Below are 20,231 nucleotides of genomic sequence, written 5' to 3'. Positions count from 1 at the left end.
GGGCAGTAATTTTTTCATTTCCAATAATTCCATTTTCGTCAAGGGTGTGTAAACGTATACTCGTTGAAGTGCACCCCCTTCAGTTCTAACGGGATGAACCTCTCGTAGGGGGTTCTGTCTGTCTATGTAAAAAGTCTTTCTTTCTCGGTGTGGGGCAGGAATCAAGTGCGGAGTCAGAAAAGTCCAGTACTTATGTCGTTGATCTAGAATAACATTAATTAATTCGGTACCTAAGCCTCTCCATCTTGCTAGGAGTAAATCGTCTAACCATTTATACAAGGGTCCTGGATCAGAATGCTGACTCTCGTACAGTGTGATGAGATGCTGAATCATGTAAATACCGGCTAAACGCTGTTCTTCCGGAGTAAGACTCAAACATGTTTGGGCTACTACGTCATCCTTATATATGGTAGAATTTCCAGCCCATTGGACTGCTGACCGGGCTAGTTCCTGTTCATGCATAGTACTAAGTTCGCTACTCCCTACTCGTTTTTTCAGTGCATGTTCAGTAGCTTGGAACAGGTGTTCAAGGGAATGTCGGTCTGGTATTGGAGAGAGAGAACCTTTATAGTATTCTAGGCGTATGGGTCTATCAAACGGTCTTGCCCTACCTACATAATTCATTTTATTCATTTCCCCTGTTACTGCATCATCGTCCTCTCAGACTTCGTCGTCCTCTTCCTCAGCTTGTTTCTCGGCCTGTTCTTTCTTGTGTATCTCAAGTATTTCTTTACGAATTTTCCTGTACATGCTTTCTATTCTATTCTGTGTATCATGCTTACCCATAGCTATATTGTCACTCCAATTCGTCATACCTTTAGTTACTTCTTTATCTGGCTGATCTCGTTCCCTGATCAAACAATTAACCAAAAACTGTAAGAGCATGCGTTGAAGCTCCACTTTTCTATTTGCCATGGCGTCGTGTATACTTTCTGGTCCCTCCCCCGTTCTAATGAAGTGGTATATTCTGTCTAAATGGTCCTTCATGCCTGGTAGAATAATCAAATAGTCTGCAACACGTCTTAATCGTATTGAGTATATGAGCATTGTGCCCTCACCTGGTACTGGATCATATATACAATCGGTGAGGGACTGTCTAAGGGTTGCTAATGTCATTGGTTTTGGCGTGTGTTGTAGTGCTAATTCTCGTAGTGTTCGTTTTACTGGTGGTGGGGTGTGCGGTATATCACTAGAGGGCCCCCCTCCCGATGCTCCTTGACTTGAGTCGCCTAGGCTTGAATCGGCTTTCACTGCCAGCGCTGTCGCTGGTAATGCGGGTTGATCTTGTACCACGGGTGCTGTGCGAAATGGATTGGTAGGGAGGGTGGCAGGAGGATTAGTAGGGTTGGGAGGAGGAGGTAAATTTCCATTTACATATTCTGGAGCAGCGTCGTCTAGATAGGAGGAAATAAAAATGTCCGCTGCGGTCTGTTAATGACTACGAAGTTTAGTCGGGATCAATGGTGGCGGCAAGTTACTAGGTACTTCCGGGGTCACTTTAGGTAGGCCCTCGGCGAGAAGGGGATACATGCCTTTAATAAGGGTCTTTCTTTGTCTATCAATTTGTTCTGCCTTAACCCGTTCACCTTCTTCTTGTAGCTCTTTTTCTTTAGCTTTTTCTGATGCTTCTCTACTTCTTTCTGCTTTCTGGATTTCTTTCTCTGTTCTTCTATGTGCTTCTTTACGCCACAACTCTATGGCATCTTTCTGGGATTGTCTAGCTTTCTTTTTCCACAGTGCTTCCTCTACTCTCATGATGCAATCAGCATCCCATGTCCCTGAGACAGGCCATCTATATTTCTCTACCAGATCCTTCGTGTAATCTACCCATAAATCTAAGTACAGTATGGCATCTAGGCCATGCTTGTGGTACATAAAATGTCCAGGAGTGTCCCTAGGCGGGACGGGAACTGCCTCTTCGAGTATCCCCTTCCTGGTTCCTATCTGACGTAATTTCGAAAACAATGGCATGTTTGAACTAGCTTGAACGAAAACACAATAAGCACAATAATAGACTGTAAACAATCATTCATACCACAACATTAAAACATTAGAAACAGATACTAACTAGTACATAGAATAACACAATCCTAGAAATCCTAAAATAAACCTTGTTTACTGGATGCACTGCTAAAACAGTACAGTCATACCGGTCTCATAAAGAGACGCGTCTTTACCGCATCCACCTAAATGGACACGTCTATACCGGATCTGTGTACCCAGACCCGTCTTGACTGGGCTCAAATAAATGAACCCGTCTATATGCGTTCCCAACAACGGTACTCACCGGGAAGCAAAACTGAAGGCCTCGGAAACTCGATACTGGACTGGACTGCTACGGCTTCTTGCTGCGCATGCGCCTTGGAACAGGTGGGCCTCGGGATACCTCGGACCTTGCTCTCTCGGCTTGGGCTCTGGTCGGGATAGTCCGCAATCCTCACCGCCTCGTGTGGATGCCTGGTCGCAGTCTCTGTCTCCTCCGTGGGCCTGAGGGAGTTGGCAGGAAAACCCGCGAATGTGCACAGAATGGGTCCGTCACAGCTATAGAAGGGGTCAGGGGGCTGCGCTTACATCACCGGCGCGTGGGGAAGGGGACAGTACCTGTTCGGGCACCAAATTAATGTGGTAAATAAAATTACCCGGGCATAATTTCTATACATTAATAAAGAATAAGGATAGCTCATAAAAATGAGAGGCAGAGTCCGTGGTGTCCGAGTCAAAAGGGCTTTATTACAAAGACTCGAGTCAGTGGAGAATCGGGTTCCATCACCACTAAGGTTCAGGAAGGGATATCTAACGTTTTATTGACATCACACATTATATATAGTAAAACCATACAATTGTAATGAATAGGGTAGGCGGAACACTCCAGGCGGAGCAGGTGAAAAGAGAGAGATAAGAACACATGGGCGTAAAAGAAGGCGTGTAAGGAGGTGTACACATAGGCGTTCACTTGATGAGTTATAGATGTGTCATAGGTGGGTGGATGCATAGAGGAGGTCTGCAGGGTCAGCAGAAACCTTTACCTTACATGTGCGCACAACTGGTCATGACGTAACATTGACGTGTAACTGGGGAGAGCTGGGGGTTGACTTTAGCACTAGTAGAAGAGTCAGGAGTCTGGGATGTCAGAACGACCTGTACCTTTGGCATATTTGATATCTTGTGTTTGGAGGATGTATTGTCTGAAATAAAGGTCTCTCGAGTAAAGGCTGATCATCACTAAATGCTAGTGTGTGCATATATTTCTTCGTGCATTGCGTGGGGGCCATGGGCCTACTATGGCAACGGGTTCAGTAAATCACTTGGATGGAGACAGGAAGGCGAGGCCCTATGCTCTGCAGGCGGAACAATGTTTACCTCTTTCACTAGACTGGAATGTGTTTTTGCGGAGGCTGAGCAGATAACTGCAGGCAAAATACCGTCTTGGCAGGCAGGCCAGGCTGGGCACCTCTCGGCTGAGCAGGAAGTGAGGGAGAGGTCAGGGATGCATACCTAAACTGCAGCTTTCAGAGACAGAAAAGGCTCAGAGCCATAATTCAGGGCCAGGCTCGGCTGGGCCACAAAAACGTGTGCTTGTCGATATTTAAACGTGTACCATGTAAATGCATTGGCAACGTAGGCCTCAGTGCAGAATTAACGTTTCTTTCATGGAAGGCCTAATAACTGACATGCTAACATTAGATGGAAATGCAAGGATTACACGATAACATGAACATACATGGAGCATAGGTACGTGGATAGGGTGCGAGGGGGGGACACACTGGCCACATAAAATTTCTGTTTCCTCACTGTTATAGACATTAAAGATGCAGACCTCTCTGCCCTTAGCTTCTTTGAATTTTAGGGCCATGATGTCAGGACTATTGCAATCTAATGACTTAAAGTCAGTTCCCAGTGTGATCTTTACCCAAATTAACAGGCCACCCGAGGGTCTTCCTTTGTTTACATTAGTGGCGGGTATATAGAAAGACCTATAGCCAGTCTTAAAATAGTTTTCATCTCCCATGTTTCCTGAAATAGGATGATATCCCCGCTACCAATGTAGTCGTGCCATGCGGGGTCACTCAAATCTTTCCTCAAGCCTGCTATGTTCCAAGAGATTAGCTTAACCTCAGCATAGACCTTACTGCCCAAAGTATTATGTTCTATATTTAAGGGAGCTTGGGTCATAGCTGCCACGGAATTAACATTTCCTGGCTGGTCAGGCTCGATCGGATTGCAATTTTGAGGGATAGTTAATAATTTATCCCCCATTCCCTTTGTAAATGTAACCCTTGTGTCAACTAAGAGCCTGCCTTCAGTACTAGCCAGTCAGTCAATATCCTCTAGTCCATATAGATCAGTAAAGCGATTCTTAGTAGCTAGGATAAAGTTAGTGTTAAAGCCATCCATCATCTCTCCTTGCATCAATGGATTGCGGGCCAGTTGAGATGTACCCTCCAAGTTATAGAAATAGGTAAGGTCTTGTACTCCAATTGGACCCCTGTCCCTACGGTCCCTATGATCCCTATGGTATTGTTTATTACAAATTAGTTTCACTACATGCCTGTCCCTAAAATTTACAATAATTACGTCCCCGGGTATATCCTTTTGCTTCTACCTACCCAATTGGCCCTTCTGACAAACAGGACTTCTGCATTCATGCCTCTAGGAATTGGTCTATTCCTGTTTAGCCAGAATGTCATTTTGTTTTTTAGTTTCTGATGGGATTTGGGTTTTCCATTGCTTATTTCAGGGACCCCAGTGAGAAATATTACATATGGTAATGACTCTGGCGGTAAATCCACAGTGGCCAGTGGGATTTTTAAGCTGCTACCATTTCTATCTTTTGTTGTGACTGTACTTCCGACATTTTTAGAACTATTACCCCTCTCCATCCCGCATCTGCTCGCACTAATAGTGGGGCATTGTAAACTTTTGTCAGGGGCTGGTCTTACAAGGTTATCAGTCTTAGAGCCATTTTGCATCGTTGATTCTGCTATCTGTACAGTGGCTCCGCGAGATATATCTCCTAGGAGTACTGCAGGTTCCCTAGAATGGACCAATACATTCTACATTCTCCCTCTAACTTCAAGTTTTATCAAATTTTTTAGAGACAAAATTATCAAGAGTAGATTGTTCAAATCTCTCCAATCTTTCATTTACCACTTTTATCCTCTCAAGGAGGGGGAGAATCAAGGATTTTACAATGTGCTCTATATGGGCAATTGATCCTCCAACTTCCTGAGAGGTAGAGGTAAAAATTGTATCCCCGCTCCCATTAGAAATTAATCTACTGTCACCCACTGAGTCGGCATCTGCCAGTAATGTAATCCTATTCGCAGACGTCCCTGATTCCGAATTAGAAGCATCAACGATCTTGGGTGATTTGGGATTCCTCCCTTTCTGTAGAGATTCTGTCCTTTTCCTCTTTATAATCCCTTCCTTGTTGGCCCGTGTCTGAGGGTAAGGGTTTACGGTTTTGCTGGGAGCTTCTTTCACAGGGACCCGCACCTCTGTGGCATTCTCATTGGGGCTTAGACATCTTACTTCCTCATTGGTTAATAAGGTATGGGGCTCGTAAAGCACAATTGGGGAGGTAGCTTGCACTTGAGGTCCCAGGGATGAGTGTCTTATGTACATGGGTTCCTGTGAGAGGCGCCGTTCGGTGACTGCAATTTCATACTCGAGGACCGAAGCCGCCCGAGTAATGAACTGATCCAGCGTGCCGCTCACAGATCCTCCCACCCCAGTTTTCTTCCCCTTTGTCATTGTTATAGAGTCCCCTACTGAGATCAAAGTCCACAATAACGAAAGTCAAGTTACAAATCAATGGAGATTTATGTAGGAAATAGCTTACTGTTCGGTTAGGAGTGTGGCCCAGCCCAGCCTTGGCCTGCCTTGGATGGCCGTAGACGGCCCGCCCTTTGCCCAGGCTTAGCCCGGCTTGGCCCACGTGCGGACCCGCGACGCGGGGGATGAGCGCCATTTAAAGTGCCTCCAGGCGCGCTGATGATGTTGGCGGCTTAGCCGTAAAGCAGCCTGGGAGTTGTGGTCCTCCGTTCGGCGGCCGCGGGCTGCGGCGGCGGGAGGACAGCTGCGGCGGTGGAACAAGCTGAAGGACAGGCTGGGGAAAGTCAGGTACAGCAGGTATGGTCCAGGAATTGCCCCCAAATGTATTTAGCAACACCCCGCTCCACCGTGGAGGAGCGCTATTTAAAGCGCCTCCAGGCGCGGTGATGATGTTGGCGGCTTAGCCGCAAGGCAGCCTGGGAGTTGTGGTCCTCCGCTCTGCGGCCGCGGGCTGCGGCGGTGGAACAAGCCGAAAAACAGGCTGGGGAACGTCAGGTACAGCAGGTATGGTCCAGGAATTGCCCCAAATGTATTTAGCAACACCTCGCTCCACCGGGGATAAGCGCTATTTAAAGCGCCTCCAGGCACGCTGATGATGTTGGCCGCTTAGCCGCAAGGCAGCCTAGAAGTTGTGGTCCTCCGCTCGGCGGCCGCCGGCTGTGGCGGCGGGAGGACAGCTGTGGCGGTGGAACAAGCCGAAGGACAGGCTGAGGAACGTCAGGTACAGCAGGTATGGTCCAGGTATTGCCCCCAAATGTATTTAGCAACACCCAGCTCCGCCGGGGGATGAGCGCTATTTAAAGCACCTCCAGGCGCGCTGATGATGTTGGCGGCTTAGCCGCAAGGCAGCCTGGGAGTTGTGGTCCTCTGCTCAGCGGCAGCGGGCTGTGGCGGCGGGAGGACAGCTGCGGCGGTGGAACAAGCCGAAGGACAGGCTGAGGAACGTCAGGTACAGCAGGTATGGTCCAGGAATTGCCCCCAAATGTATTAAGCAACATTATGTCTTCACAGTTGGGAATTAAACTTATGGAATTTAGGGGTCATGCATCAAGCTAATTACCGGTCGCAAACGGGCCAATTCGTAGACTCTGCCCATTTGCAACCGGTACTTAGACATTTGGGATGCCTGAAGCCCAAACCCAATCTCAAAATAGGTAATCACAAAATTTGTGATTATCTATTTGGTGAATGCATTTAGGGAATCAAAATTAGCGATTCCTTAAATGCAAGGTAAGAAGCAATCCGAGTTTGCATCTTAGCATTAAGGAATCGCAAATTACCAACAACTTGAAGTTGGTGGTAATCTGCAATTCCTTAGAAAAATGCTTGAAATTGCATTTTTCTAAGTGTCATGTGGCACACACACATGCCCTTTGGGAATGTGTGTGCGCCACATGTGCACACATACCAGTTTTGGGGAGAATCAGGGTGGCCTTTTGGCCCCCTATCACCCTTGAAATTGTATTCGCAATTTGCGGTTACCTATTCGGTAATCGCAAATTGCGAATGGTTTCCCATTCATTGCTATGGGCCTCTAGGACCATAGGAAAGAATGGGAATGCATTTCCTAATAGCGAATCACAATTTGCGAGTTGCTATTAGGAAATGTGTAGGAATCACTATTTTTTTAGCAAAACCTACATGCATAGGCAATTGCGATTTCTTAATAGCGAATCCTAAATAATCCCTATTAAGGAATCGCAATTGCCTAGCTTGATGCATGTTCCCCTTAATAAGGTAATCCCAGTGTTATCCTATGGTAGAAATAGGCCTTGCTCTAGTTAAAAGTGAATTTGAGAGTTTTTCAATACCAGGACATGTAAAATCTAATAGTACGCGTTCTACCTTTTAAGTACATTGCATCCTGCCCTCTGGGTTGTCCAGGGTCTAGCTTACGGTTAACCTACATGTATAAAAATGGGTGGTTTGGGCCTGGCAAGTGGCTTATCTTGGCAGGTCGAAATTGCAGTATAAACTGCACAGACAGGGTATGCAGAGGCAGGCACGAGCCATTGTTAGAGGGCTACTTAAGTGGGTGGCATTTAATTTACAGGCCCTGGGCATATGTAGTGCAATTTACTAGGGACTTATATACATTAAATATGCTATGTGTGGATGAGCCAATATTACTATGTTTAGGGGCGAGAGCACAAGCACTTTAGTACTGGTTTGCAGTGGTAAGGTACACAGAGTCCTAATGCCAGCAGAAATGAGGTAAACAACAGTGGAGGAGGTAGGCAAAACGTTGGGGAAAAGACCACACTAAGGATTTCAGGTCTAACAATGTTACTTCCTCAGTACTGGTGTATCTAGACTAAGTTTATGACTGATTGGTGGTTTCCCTTTACTCAACCTGTGGTTTGTGCATGAGGGTTTGTGGGAAGTGTTGTGTCTTGTGATGCATGGCTGTATTTAAAGCAGCAAGTTAACAATGTGTAATATTCTCATCTGGTCTTGAAATAATATTTTATGAGTGTTATTTGCTTTTCTTTTTATTAAGCACATTATTCAGATGTTAAAATGAAGGAACCTTACTGGTGACGTTGCTAATGAAACGTAAGGATGCATGCTTTGCTTTCTTTCCAGCAATCATGTTTTGCCACCTTTTGCATTTTGGACGCTTTCCTGCATGCACCATAGTTTACACAGTCACTTTTTCAGCCTTAAATGAAGTTTCTTTGGCGAAGTATGTTTCTTACTCAGTTACTCAATGTGAGCTTTTCAGAGAAGTTTTAAGAAGGTTGTGAGCTAAGTGAAGATTGTTTTATTCTAATTTAAAAGTGCTCTTCCCTCAGTGCAAAAAAAATGTGCAAGGTGTGTCAAAAACAAAAAAGGGTTACTTAATTTCTGTTACAAGTTTTTTTTATACCGCCCATTAAGACATATTTCCTGAACAGAAGTACTTTATTGTAGGAGTTGAAAATACGCAGTGATTTTATTGACCTTCCCTGAAATGCTACCTTTGCTAGATTTAACTAATAGGCAGTTAATCCCTTAAATGATATATTTCAGTTGTCTGTTGAAAATGCTATCGATTTTAACATTGCTGAATATTTTGGGAAATTGTATCACTATTTCTCATAGTCAAAGAGGGTTAAAGAGTGGAGACTCTTGAATTCAAAACTCACTAAGCCATTAAAAAACACATTTGTCAGAGTAACAACCAAACCCTGAAATTAATTCCCCACACAGATAGAAACACAACCACCTCCAATCCTACAGCAAGTGATATAAAACTGGTTCAATGGATATAGAAAATGTTCTGGGAACCAAAATAAAAGTATCCTCCATTAGTGAATCAGATAATTTAAAAAGTGGCCTACTTTTGCAAATCAGAGCTTTTTTAAACTTGTAAAGATCTGTTGTATGGGTGTTTCACAAGATATGAGAAACAGCATGCATTTGTGCTTGCTGCAGGCATGTTATGCTAATGTTGTGGAAATCAACAGTAAAAACCATCGCACCAGATCTTAAAATAGGCCCAGAAGCAACCAGAAAATTGGCCCACCCACTGACCTCTCAGGCCAGCTCTTCTGGCAGAGCCAGATTGCCCCATAGGCCAGTCCAACCCTGGAACTGGCCAATGAAGGCCCGTACTTCCTTTTGTGTCTTGGGCTGTGGAAGATTTGCAATTAACTGAATGCGGTCAGGTGTCAACTGTCTACCCCTCTTGGACAGCAAGTGACCAAGGTATACAACTTGCTGGACACATAATTGTAGCTTCGAAGGGGACACTTTGTGCCCCTTTTCTGCCAGGAAGTATAAGACTGTCAGTGATGCACGTTCGCTGTCTCGTTCTGTCCGTGCTGTGATCAAAAGATCATCAACGTATTGGAGCAATGCAGTGTCAGTAGGCATATGAATACTGTCTAGTTGTCTTTTCAATGCTTGACTATAAATACTAGGGCTTTCTGTGAACCCTTGAGGAGCCCTTGCAAATTTGAAGCTTCGGCCATTTAAACAGAATCCGAAGAGGTATTGACTCTCCGGATGGATCGGGACACTAAAGAAGGCATTCTTGAGATCAATTACAGTAAAGAACGTCGCTTCGGAATCAATGGTAGTCAATAGTGAAGAAATGTCCGGGACCACTGGGTACTGGGGTAGTATGCATTTGTTCAGTTCTCGGAGGTCAATCACTAATCTGTAAACCGGTGGTGCATTTGGGTCAGTTCGTTTAAGAATCGGAATGATAGGAGAATTACATACATTGGAGTCAGTTTCTACAACCACTCCCTGTGCAATGAGTTCGTCAACAATTTCAGTAATGCAACTACAGCATCAGGTGGCAACTTGTATTGTTCGGATTTGTGGCAGTACAACTCCTTGCTTGAGTGTGACACGGTATGGTGTAATATGCATGTAACCTACATCAGTCGGACCTTGTTCCCATAAATGCTGTGGTACATTCTGGAGTCTGGGGTCAAAATCTCTCAATACATAATGTCCTTTAAAATCACGTAAAAACAATCTCACTCCTTCCGGAGAACAACAAATCACTGCTCCTAGTTCCTTCAGTGTTTTTATACCAAGCAAATTTTCTGGACATGATTTAGTAAGCAACAAGTCTGTAGTACGGGACAATGGACCAACTTCTAGGGAAACTGGCTTTGACACTTCGTTAACAATAGGCTTTCCTGAAAATCCCAGGGAAATATTCTGTGAGCCTGAGAGGGGTGACCCTGGAACCTCGTCATGACTGATGGTAGTTCTGCTCGCCCCTGTGTCAATCAGAAATGTTCTGTCTTTCCCCAATACATGACTATGTACATAGGGACCCTCTTGATCTACAGGAACCTCGATAAGGGGCAAGCTAACCTCCCTCTCTAGGCTGTTTCATGAATACTGTTGATAATCTGGGTAGTCTGACTGTGCATACTGGTACATTTGTTGTGTGACATGTTGTGCGGCAGCAATGGGTTGGGGTACAGCTACTGTCTGTTGCGTGTTCTGTGGAGTTTGCGTGTTCTGCGGAATGTGTTCCTGTCTAGAAGGACGCGGTCTTTCTTTCGTCTTGCCTGTAGCTATATTATGTTTCAGGACAGCACACTCCTTTATATAGTGACCTGGCTGTTTACAGTAGTTACAGTTCCCTTTAACAGGTGCCGTGCCCTTTTTCTGGCCATCAGCTGGGACTGATTGAGCAACTAGTACTTTCATTTTCGTATCTTTCATGCGTCTCTTTTCGTGTTCCTGTTCTTCTCTAATTCGGTTCTGATGGTACTGTAACATTTGCAACATTTGGGAAGGGCTATTTGCTTGCCAGGTACTCTCAACCTTCAGTACTCTATTTTTGATCTGTGGTAAAGAATTCTCTACTAATTTGGTCACAAAAAGATGTGGATATGATTCACTACTTGTCTTCAGGCCACTATTAATAATAAAACATTTTTCGAATCTGGAATAAAAATCACTAGTATCTTCATCTTGTTTCTGTTTACAGGCTGAAATAGCATCCCAATCTTCCTTTTTAGTAGTCAATAATCTCGGCAAAACCTGTATTAATAGCTCGGGTAACTCTTTAGCTTTTTCCCCGAGACCAGTACCAGGGGTTCGTGTATTATCTTCATCTTCTAATTCTGTCCAGTTAATCTTTTTCTCTCCCACCTCCCACTCTTTTTCTTTAAGTTTTTCATAAATGCCTGCTGGTAACAGTACTTTCAACATTTTAATCGTATCAGCGTACGTATACTCCCCCATGCGGAGCATGTCTTTTAATTCACGGTGGAACCCTGCTGGGTCTTTATCGTGACAGGGCAGTAATTTTTTCATTTCCAATAATTCCATTTTCGTCAAGGGTGTGTAAACGTATACTCGTTGAAGTGCACCCCCTTCAGTTCTAACGGGATGAACCTCTCGTAGGGGGTTCTGTCTGTCTATGTAAAAAGTCTTTCTTTCTCGGTGTGGGGCAGGAATCAAGTGCGGAGTCAGAAAAGTCCAGTACTTATGTCGTTGATCTAGAATAACATTAATTAATTCGGTACCTAAGCCTCTCCATCTTGCTAGGAGTAAATCGTCTAACCATTTATACAAGGGTCCTGGATCAGAATGCTGACTCTCGTACAGTGTGATGAGATGCTGAATCATGTAAATACCGGCTAAACGCTGTTCTTCCGGAGTAAGACTCAAACATGTTTGGGCTACTACGTCATCCTTATATATGGTAGAATTTCCAGCCCATTGGACTGCTGACCGGGCTAGTTCCTGTTCATGCATAGTACTAAGTTCGCTACTCCCTACTCGTTTTTTCAGTGCATGTTCAGTAGCTTGGAACAGGTGTTCAAGGGAATGTCGGTCTGGTATTAGAGAGAGAGAACCTTTATAGTATTCTAGGCGTATGGGTCTATCAAACGGTCTTGCCCTACCTACATAATTCATTTTATTCATTTCCCCTGTTACTGCATCATCGTCCTCTCAGACTTCGTCGTCCTCTTCCTCAGCTTGTTTCTCGGCCTGTTCTTTCTTGTGTATCTCAAGTATTTCTTTACGAATTTTCCTGTACATGCTTTCTATTCTATTCTGTGTATCATGCTTACCCATAGCTATATTGTCACTCCAATTCGTCATACCTTTAGTTACTTCTTTATCTGGCTGATCTCGTTCCCTGATCAAACAATTAACCAAAAACTGTAAGAGCATGCGTTGAAGCTCCACTTTTCTATTTGCCATGGCGTCGTGTATACTTTCTGGTCCCTCCCCCGTTCTAATGAAGTGGTATATTCTGTCTAAATGGTCCTTCATGCCTGGTAGAATAATCAAATAGTCTGCAACACGTCTTAATCGTATTGAGTATATGAGCATTGTGCCCTCACCTGGTACTGGATCATATATACAATCGGTGAGGGACTGTCTAAGGGTTGCTAATGTCATTGGTTTTGGCGTGTGTTGTAGTGCTAATTCTCGTAGTGTTCGTTTTACTGGTGGTGGGGTGTGCGGTATATCACTAGAGGGCCCCCCTCCCGATGCTCCTTGACTTGAGTCGCCTAGGCTTGAATCGGCTTTCACTGCCAGCGCTGTCGCTGGTAATGCGGGTTGATCTTGTACCACGGGTGCTGTGCGAAATGGATTGGTAGGGAGGGTGGCAGGAGGATTAGTAGGGTTGGGAGGAGGAGGTAAATTTCCATTTACATATTCTGGAGCAGCGTCGTCTAGATAGGAGGAAATAAAAATGTCCGCTGCGGTCTGTTAATGACTACGAAGTTTAGTCGGGATCAATGGTGGCGGCAAGTTACTAGGTACTTCCGGGGTCACTTTAGGTAGGCCCTCGGCGAGAAGGGGATACATGCCTTTAATAAGGGTCTTTCTTTGTCTATCAATTTGTTCTGCCTTAACCCGTTCACCTTCTTCTTGTAGCTCTTTTTCTTTAGCTTTTTCTGATGCTTCTCTACTTCTTTCTGCTTTCTGGATTTCTTTCTCTGTTCTTCTATGTGCTTCTTTACGCCACAACTCTATGGCATCTTTCTGGGATTGTCTAGCTTTCTTTTTCCACAGTGCTTCCTCTACTCTCATGATGCAATCAGCATCCCATGTCCCTGAGACAGGCCATCTATATTTCTCTACCAGATCCTTCGTGTAATCTACCCATAAATCTAAGTACAGTATGGCATCTAGGCCATGCTTGTGGTACATAAAATGTCCAGGAGTGTCCCTAGGCGGGACGGGAACTGCCTCTTCGAGTATCCCCTTCCTGGTTCCTATCTGACGTAATTTCGAAAACAATGGCATGTTTGAACTAGCTTGAACGAAAACACAATAAGCACAATAATAGACTGTAAACAATCATTCATACCACAACATTAAAACATTAGAAACAGATACTAACTAGTACATAGAATAACACAATCCTAGAAATCCTAAAATAAACCTTGTTTACTGGATGCACTGCTAAAACAGTACAGTCATACCGGTCTCATAAAGAGACGCGTCTTTACCGCATCCACCTAAATGGACACGTCTATACCGGATCTGTGTACCCAGACCCGTCTTGACTGGGCTCAAATAAATGAACCCGTCTATATGCGTTCCCAACAACGGTACTCACCGGGAAGCAAAACTGAAGGCCTCGGAAACTCGATACTGGACTGGACTGCTACGGCTTCTTGCTGCGCATGCGCCTTGGAACAGGTGGGCCTCGGGATACCTCGGACCTTGCTCTCTCGGCTTGGGCTCTGGTCGGGATAGTCCGCAATCCTCACCGCCTCGTGTGGATGCCTGGTCGCAGTCTCTGTCTCCTCCGTGGGCCTGAGGGAGTTGGCAGGAAAACCCGCGAATGTGCACAGAATGGGTCCGTCACAGCTATAGAAGGGGTCAGGGGGCTGCGCTTACATCACCGGCGCGTGGGGAAGGGGACAGTACCTGTTCGGGCACCAAATTAATGTGGTAAATAAAATTACCCGGGCATAATTTCTATACATTAATAAAGAATAAGGATAGCTCATAAAAATGAGAGGCAGAGTCCGTGGTGTCCGAGTCAAAAGGGCTTTATTACAAAGACTCGAGTCAGTGGAGAATCGGGTTCCATCACCACTAAGGTTCAGGAAGGGATATCTAACGTTTTATTGACATCACACATTATATATAGTAAAACCATACAATTGTAATGAATAGGGTAGGCGGAACACTCCAGGCGGAGCAGGTGAAAAGAGAGAGATAAGAACACATGGGCGTAAAAGAAGGCGTGTAAGGAGGTGTACACATAGGCGTTCACTTGATGAGTTATAGATGTGTCATAGGTGGGTGGATGCATAGAGGAGGTCTGCAGGGTCAGCAGAAACCTTTACCTTACATGTGCGCACAACTGGTCATGACGTAACATTGACGTGTAACTGGGGAGAGCTGGGGGTTGACTTTAGCACTAGTAGAAGAGTCAGGAGTCTGGGATGTCAGAACGACCTGTACCTTTGGCATATTTGATATCTTGTGTTTGGAGGATGTATTGTCTGAAATAAAGGTCTCTCGAGTAAAGGCTGATCATCACTAAATGCTAGTGTGTGCATATATTTCTTCGTGCATTGCGTGGGGGCCATGGGCCTACTATGGCAACGGGTTCAGTAAATCACTTGGATGGAGACAGGAAGGCGAGGCCCTATGCTCTGCAGGCGGAACAATGTTTACCTCTTTCACTAGACTGGAATGTGTTTTTGCGGAGGCTGAGCAGATAACTGCAGGCAAAATACCGTCTTGGCAGGCAGGCCAGGCTGGGCACCTCTCGGCTGAGCAGGAAGTGAGGGAGAGGTCAGGGATGCATACCTAAACTGCAGCTTTCAGAGACAGAAAAGGCTCAGAGCCATAATTCAGGGCCAGGCTCGGCTGGGCCACAAAAACGTGTGCTTGTCGATATTTAAACGTGTACCATGTAAATGCATTGGCAACGTAGGCCTCAGTGCAGAATTAACGTTTCTTTCATGGAAGGCCTAATAACTGACATGCTAACATTAGATGGAAATGCAAGGATTACACGATAACATGAACATACATGGAGCATAGGTACGTGGATAGGGTGCGAGGGGGGGACACACTGGCCACATAAAATTTCTGTTTCCTCACTGTTATAGACATTAAAGATGCAGACCTCTCTGCCCTTAGCTTCTTTGAATTTTAGGGCCATGATGTCAGGACTATTGCAATCTAATGACTTAAAGTCAGTTCCCAGTGTGATCTTTACCCAAATTAACAGGCCACCCGAGGGTCTTCCTTTGTTTACATTAGTGGCGGGTATATAGAAAGACCTATAGCCAGTCTTAAAATAGTTTTCATCTCCCATGTTTCCTGAAATAGGATGATATCCCCGCTACCAATGTAGTCGTGCCATGCGGGGTCACTCAAATCTTTCCTCAAGCCTGCTATGTTCCAAGAGATTAGCTTAACCTCAGCATAGACCTTACTGCCCAAAGTATTATGTTCTATATTTAAGGGAGCTTGGGTCATAGCTGCCACGGAATTAACATTTCCTGGCTGGTCAGGCTCGATCGGATTGCAATTTTGAGGGATAGTTAATAATTTATCCCCCATTCCCTTTGTAAATGTAACCCTTGTGTCAACTAAGAGCCTGCCTTCAGTACTAGCCAGTCAGTCAATATCCTCTAGTCCATATAGATCAGTAAAGCGATTCTTAGTAGCTAGGATAAAGTTAGTGTTAAAGCCATCCATCATCTCTCCTTGCATCAATGGATTGCGGGCCAGTTGAGATGTACCCTCCAAGTTATAGAAATAGGTAAGGTCTTGTACTCCAATTGGACCCCTGTCCCTACGGTCCCTATGATCCCTATGGTATTGTTTATTACAAATTAGTTTCACTACATGCCTGTCCCTAAAATTTACAATAATTACGTCCCCGGGTATATCCTTTTGCTTCTACCTACCCAATTGGCCCTTCTGACAAACAGGACTTCTGCATTCATGCCTCTAGGAATTGGTCTATTCCTGTTTAGCCAGAATGTCATTTTGTTTTTTAGTTTCTGATGGGATTTGGGTTTTCCATTGCTTATTTCAGGGACCCCAGTGAGAAATATTACATATGGTAATGACTCTGGCGGTAAATCCACAGTGGCCAGTGGGATTTTTAAGCTGCTACCATTTCTATCTTTTGTTGTGACTGTACTTCCGACATTTTTAGAACTATTACCCCTCTCCATCCCGCATCTGCTCGCACTAATAGTGGGGCATTGTAAACTTTTGTCAGGGGCTGGTCTTACAAGGTTATCAGTCTTAGAGCCATTTTGCATCGTTGATTCTGCTATCTGTACAGTGGCTCCGCGAGATATATCTCCTAGGAGTACTGCAGGTTCCCTAGAATGGACCAATACATTCTACATTCTCCCTCTAACTTCAAGTTTTATCAAATTTTTTAGAGACAAAATTATCAAGAGTAGATTGTTCAAATCTCTCCAATCTTTCATTTACCACTTTTATCCTCTCAAGGAGGGGGAGAATCAAGGATTTTACAATGTGCTCTATATGGGCAATTGATCCTCCAACTTCCTGAGAGGTAGAGGTAAAAATTGTATCCCCGCTCCCATTAGAAATTAATCTACTGTCACCCACTGAGTCGGCATCTGCCAGTAATGTAATCCTATTCGCAGACGTCCCTGATTCCGAATTAGAAGCATCAACGATCTTGGGTGATTTGGGATTCCTCCCTTTCTGTAGAGATTCTGTCCTTTTCCTCTTTATAATCCCTTCCTTGTTGGCCCGTGTCTGAGGGTAAGGGTTTACGGTTTTGCTGGGAGCTTCTTTCACAGGGACCCGCACCTCTGTGGCATTCTCATTGGGGCTTAGACATCTTACTTCCTCATTGGTTAATAAGGTATGGGGCTCGTAAAGCACAATTGGGGAGGTAGCTTGCACTTGAGGTCCCAGGGATGAGTGTCTTATGTACATGGGTTCCTGTGAGAGGCGCCGTTCGGTGACTGCAATTTCATACTCGAGGACCGAAGCCGCCCGAGTAATGAACTGATCCAGCGTGCCGCTCACAGATCCTCCCACCCCAGTTTTCTTCCCCTTTGTCATTGTTATAGAGTCCCCTACTGAGATCAAAGTCCACAATAACGAAAGTCAAGTTACAAATCAATGGAGATTTATGTAGGAAATAGCTTACTGTTCAGTTAGGAGTGTGGCCCAGCCCAGCCTTGGCCTGCCTTGGATGGCCGTAGACGGCCCGCCCTTTGCCCAGGCTTAGCCCGGCTTGGCCCACGTGCGGACCCGCGACGCGGGGGATGAGCGCCATTTAAAGTGCCTCCAGGCGCGCTGATGATGTTGGCGGCTTAGCCGTAAAGCAGCCTGGGAGTTGTGGTCCTCCGTTCGGCGGCCGCGGGCTGCGGCGGCGGGAGGACAGCTGCGGCGGTGGAACAAGCTGAAGGACAGGCTGGGGAAAGTCAGGTACAGCAGGTATGGTCCAGGAATTGCCCCCAAATGTATTTAGCAACACCCCGCTCCACCGTGGATGAGCGCTATTTAAAGCGCCTCCAGGCGCGGTGATGATGTTGGCGGCTTAGCCGCAAGGCAGCCTGGGAGTTGTGGTCCTCCGCTCTGCGGCCGCGGGCTGCGGCGGTGGAACAAGCCGAAAAACAGGCTGGGGAACGTCAGGTACAGCAGGTATGGTCCAGGAATTGCCCCAAATGTATTTAGCAACACCTCGCTCCACCGGGGATAAGCGCTATTTAAAGCGCCTCCAGGCACGCTGATGATGTTGGCCGCTTAGCCGCAAGGCAGCCTGGAAGTTGTGGTCCTCCGCTCGGCGGCCGCCGGCTGTGGCGGCGGGAGGACAGCTGTGGCGGTGGAACAAGCCGAAGGACAGGCTGAGGAACGTCAGGTACAGCAGGTATGGTCCAGGTATTGCCCCCAAATGTATTTAGCAACACCCATTTCCGCCGGGGGATGAGCGCTATTTAAAGCACCTCCAGGCGCGCTGATGATGTTGGCGGCTTAGCCGCAAGGCAGCCTGGGAGTTGTGGTCCTCTGCTCAGCGGCAGCGGGCTGTGGCGGCGGGAGGACAGCTGCGGCGGTGGAACAAGCCGAAGGACAGGCTGAGGAACGTCAGGTACAGCAGGTATGGTCCAGGAATTGCCCCCAAATGTATTAAGCAACATTATGTCTTCACAGTTGGGAATTAAACTTATGGAATTTAGGGGTCATGCATCAAGCTAATTACCGGTCGCAAACGGGCCAATTCGTAGACTCTGCCCATTTGCAACCGGTACTTAGACATTTGGGATGCCTGAAGCCCAAACCCAATCTCAAAATAGGTAATCACAAAATTTGTGATTATCTATTTGGTGAATGCATTTAGGGAATCAAAATTTGCGATTCCTTAAATGCAAGGTAAGAAGCAATCCGAGTTTGCATCTTAGCATTAAGGAATCGCAAATTACCAACAACTTGAAGTTGGTGGTAATCTGCAATTCCTTAGAAAAATGCTTGAAATTGCATTTTTCTAAGTGTCATGTGGCACACACACATGCCCTTTGGGAATGTGTGTGCGCCACATGTGCACACATACCAGTTTTGGGGAGAATCAGGGTGGCCTTTTGGCCCCCTATCACCCTTGAAATTGTATTCGCAATTTGCGGTTACCTATTCGGTAATCGCAAATTGCGAATGGTTTCCCATTCATTGCTATGGGCCTCTAGGACCATAGGAAAGAATGGGAATGCATTTCCTAATAGCGAATCACAATTTGCGAGTTGCTATTAGGAAATGTGTAGGAATCACTATTTTTTTAGCAAAACCTACATGCATAGGCAATTGCGATTTCTTAATAGCGAATCCTAAATAATCCCTATTAAGGAATCGCAATTGCCTAGCTTGATGCATGTTCCCCTTAATAAGGTAATCCCAGTGTTATCCTATGGTAGAAATAGGCCTTGCTCTAGTTAAAAGTGAATTTGAGAGTTTTTCAATACCAGGACATGTAAAATCTAATAGTACACGTTCTACCTTTTAAGTACATTGCATCCTGCCCTCTGGGTTGTCCAGGGTCTAGCTTACGGTTAACCTACATGTATAAAAATGGGTGGTTTGGGCCTGGCAAGTGGCTTATCTTGGCAGGTCGAAATTGCAGTATAAACTGCACAGACAGGGTATGCAGAGGCAGGCACGAGCCATTGTTAGAGGGCTACTTAAGTGGGTGGCATTTAATTTACAGGCCCTGGGCATATGTAGTGCAATTTACTAAGGACTTATATACATTAAATATGCTATGTGTGGATGAGCCAATATTACTATGTTTAGGGGCGAGAGCACAAGCACTTTAGTACTGGTTTGCAGTGGTAAGGTACACAGAGTCCTAATGCCAGCAGAAATGAGGTAAACAACAGTGGAGGAGGTAGGCAAAACGTTGGGGAAAAGACCACACTAAGGATTTCAGGTCTAACAATGTTACTTCCTCAGTACTGGTGTATCTAGACTAAGTTTATGACTGATTGGTGGTTTCCCTTTACTCAACCTGTGGTTTGTGCATGAGGGTTTGTGGGAAGTGTTGTGTCTTGTGATGCATGGCTGTATTTAAAGCAGCAAGTTAACAATGTGTAATATTCTCATCTGGTCTTGAAATAATATTTTATGAGTGTTATTTGCTTTTCTTTTTATTAAGCACATTATTCAGATGTTAAAATGAAGGAACCTTACTGGTGACGTTGCTAATGAAACGTAAGGATGCATGCTTTGCTTTCTTTCCAGCAATCATGTTTTGCCACCTTTTGCATTTTGGACGCTTTCCTGCATGCACCATAGTTTACACAGTCACTTTTTCAGCCTTAAATGAAGTTTCTTTGGCGAAGTATGTTTCTTACTCAGTTACTCAATGTGAGCTTTTCAGAGAAGTTTTAAGAAGGTTGTGAGCTAAGTGAAGATTGTTTTATTCTAATTTAAAAGTGCTCTTCCCTCAGTGCAAAAAAAAT

The sequence above is a fragment of the Lissotriton vulgaris genome, chromosome 6 (assembly GCF_964263255.1).
Source record: "Lissotriton vulgaris chromosome 6, aLisVul1.2, whole genome shotgun sequence".
Taxonomy (NCBI): domain Eukaryota; kingdom Metazoa; phylum Chordata; class Amphibia; order Caudata; family Salamandridae; genus Lissotriton; species Lissotriton vulgaris.
The sequence above is the reverse complement of the archived record's forward strand: the minus strand, read 5'-3'. Positions refer to the sequence as shown.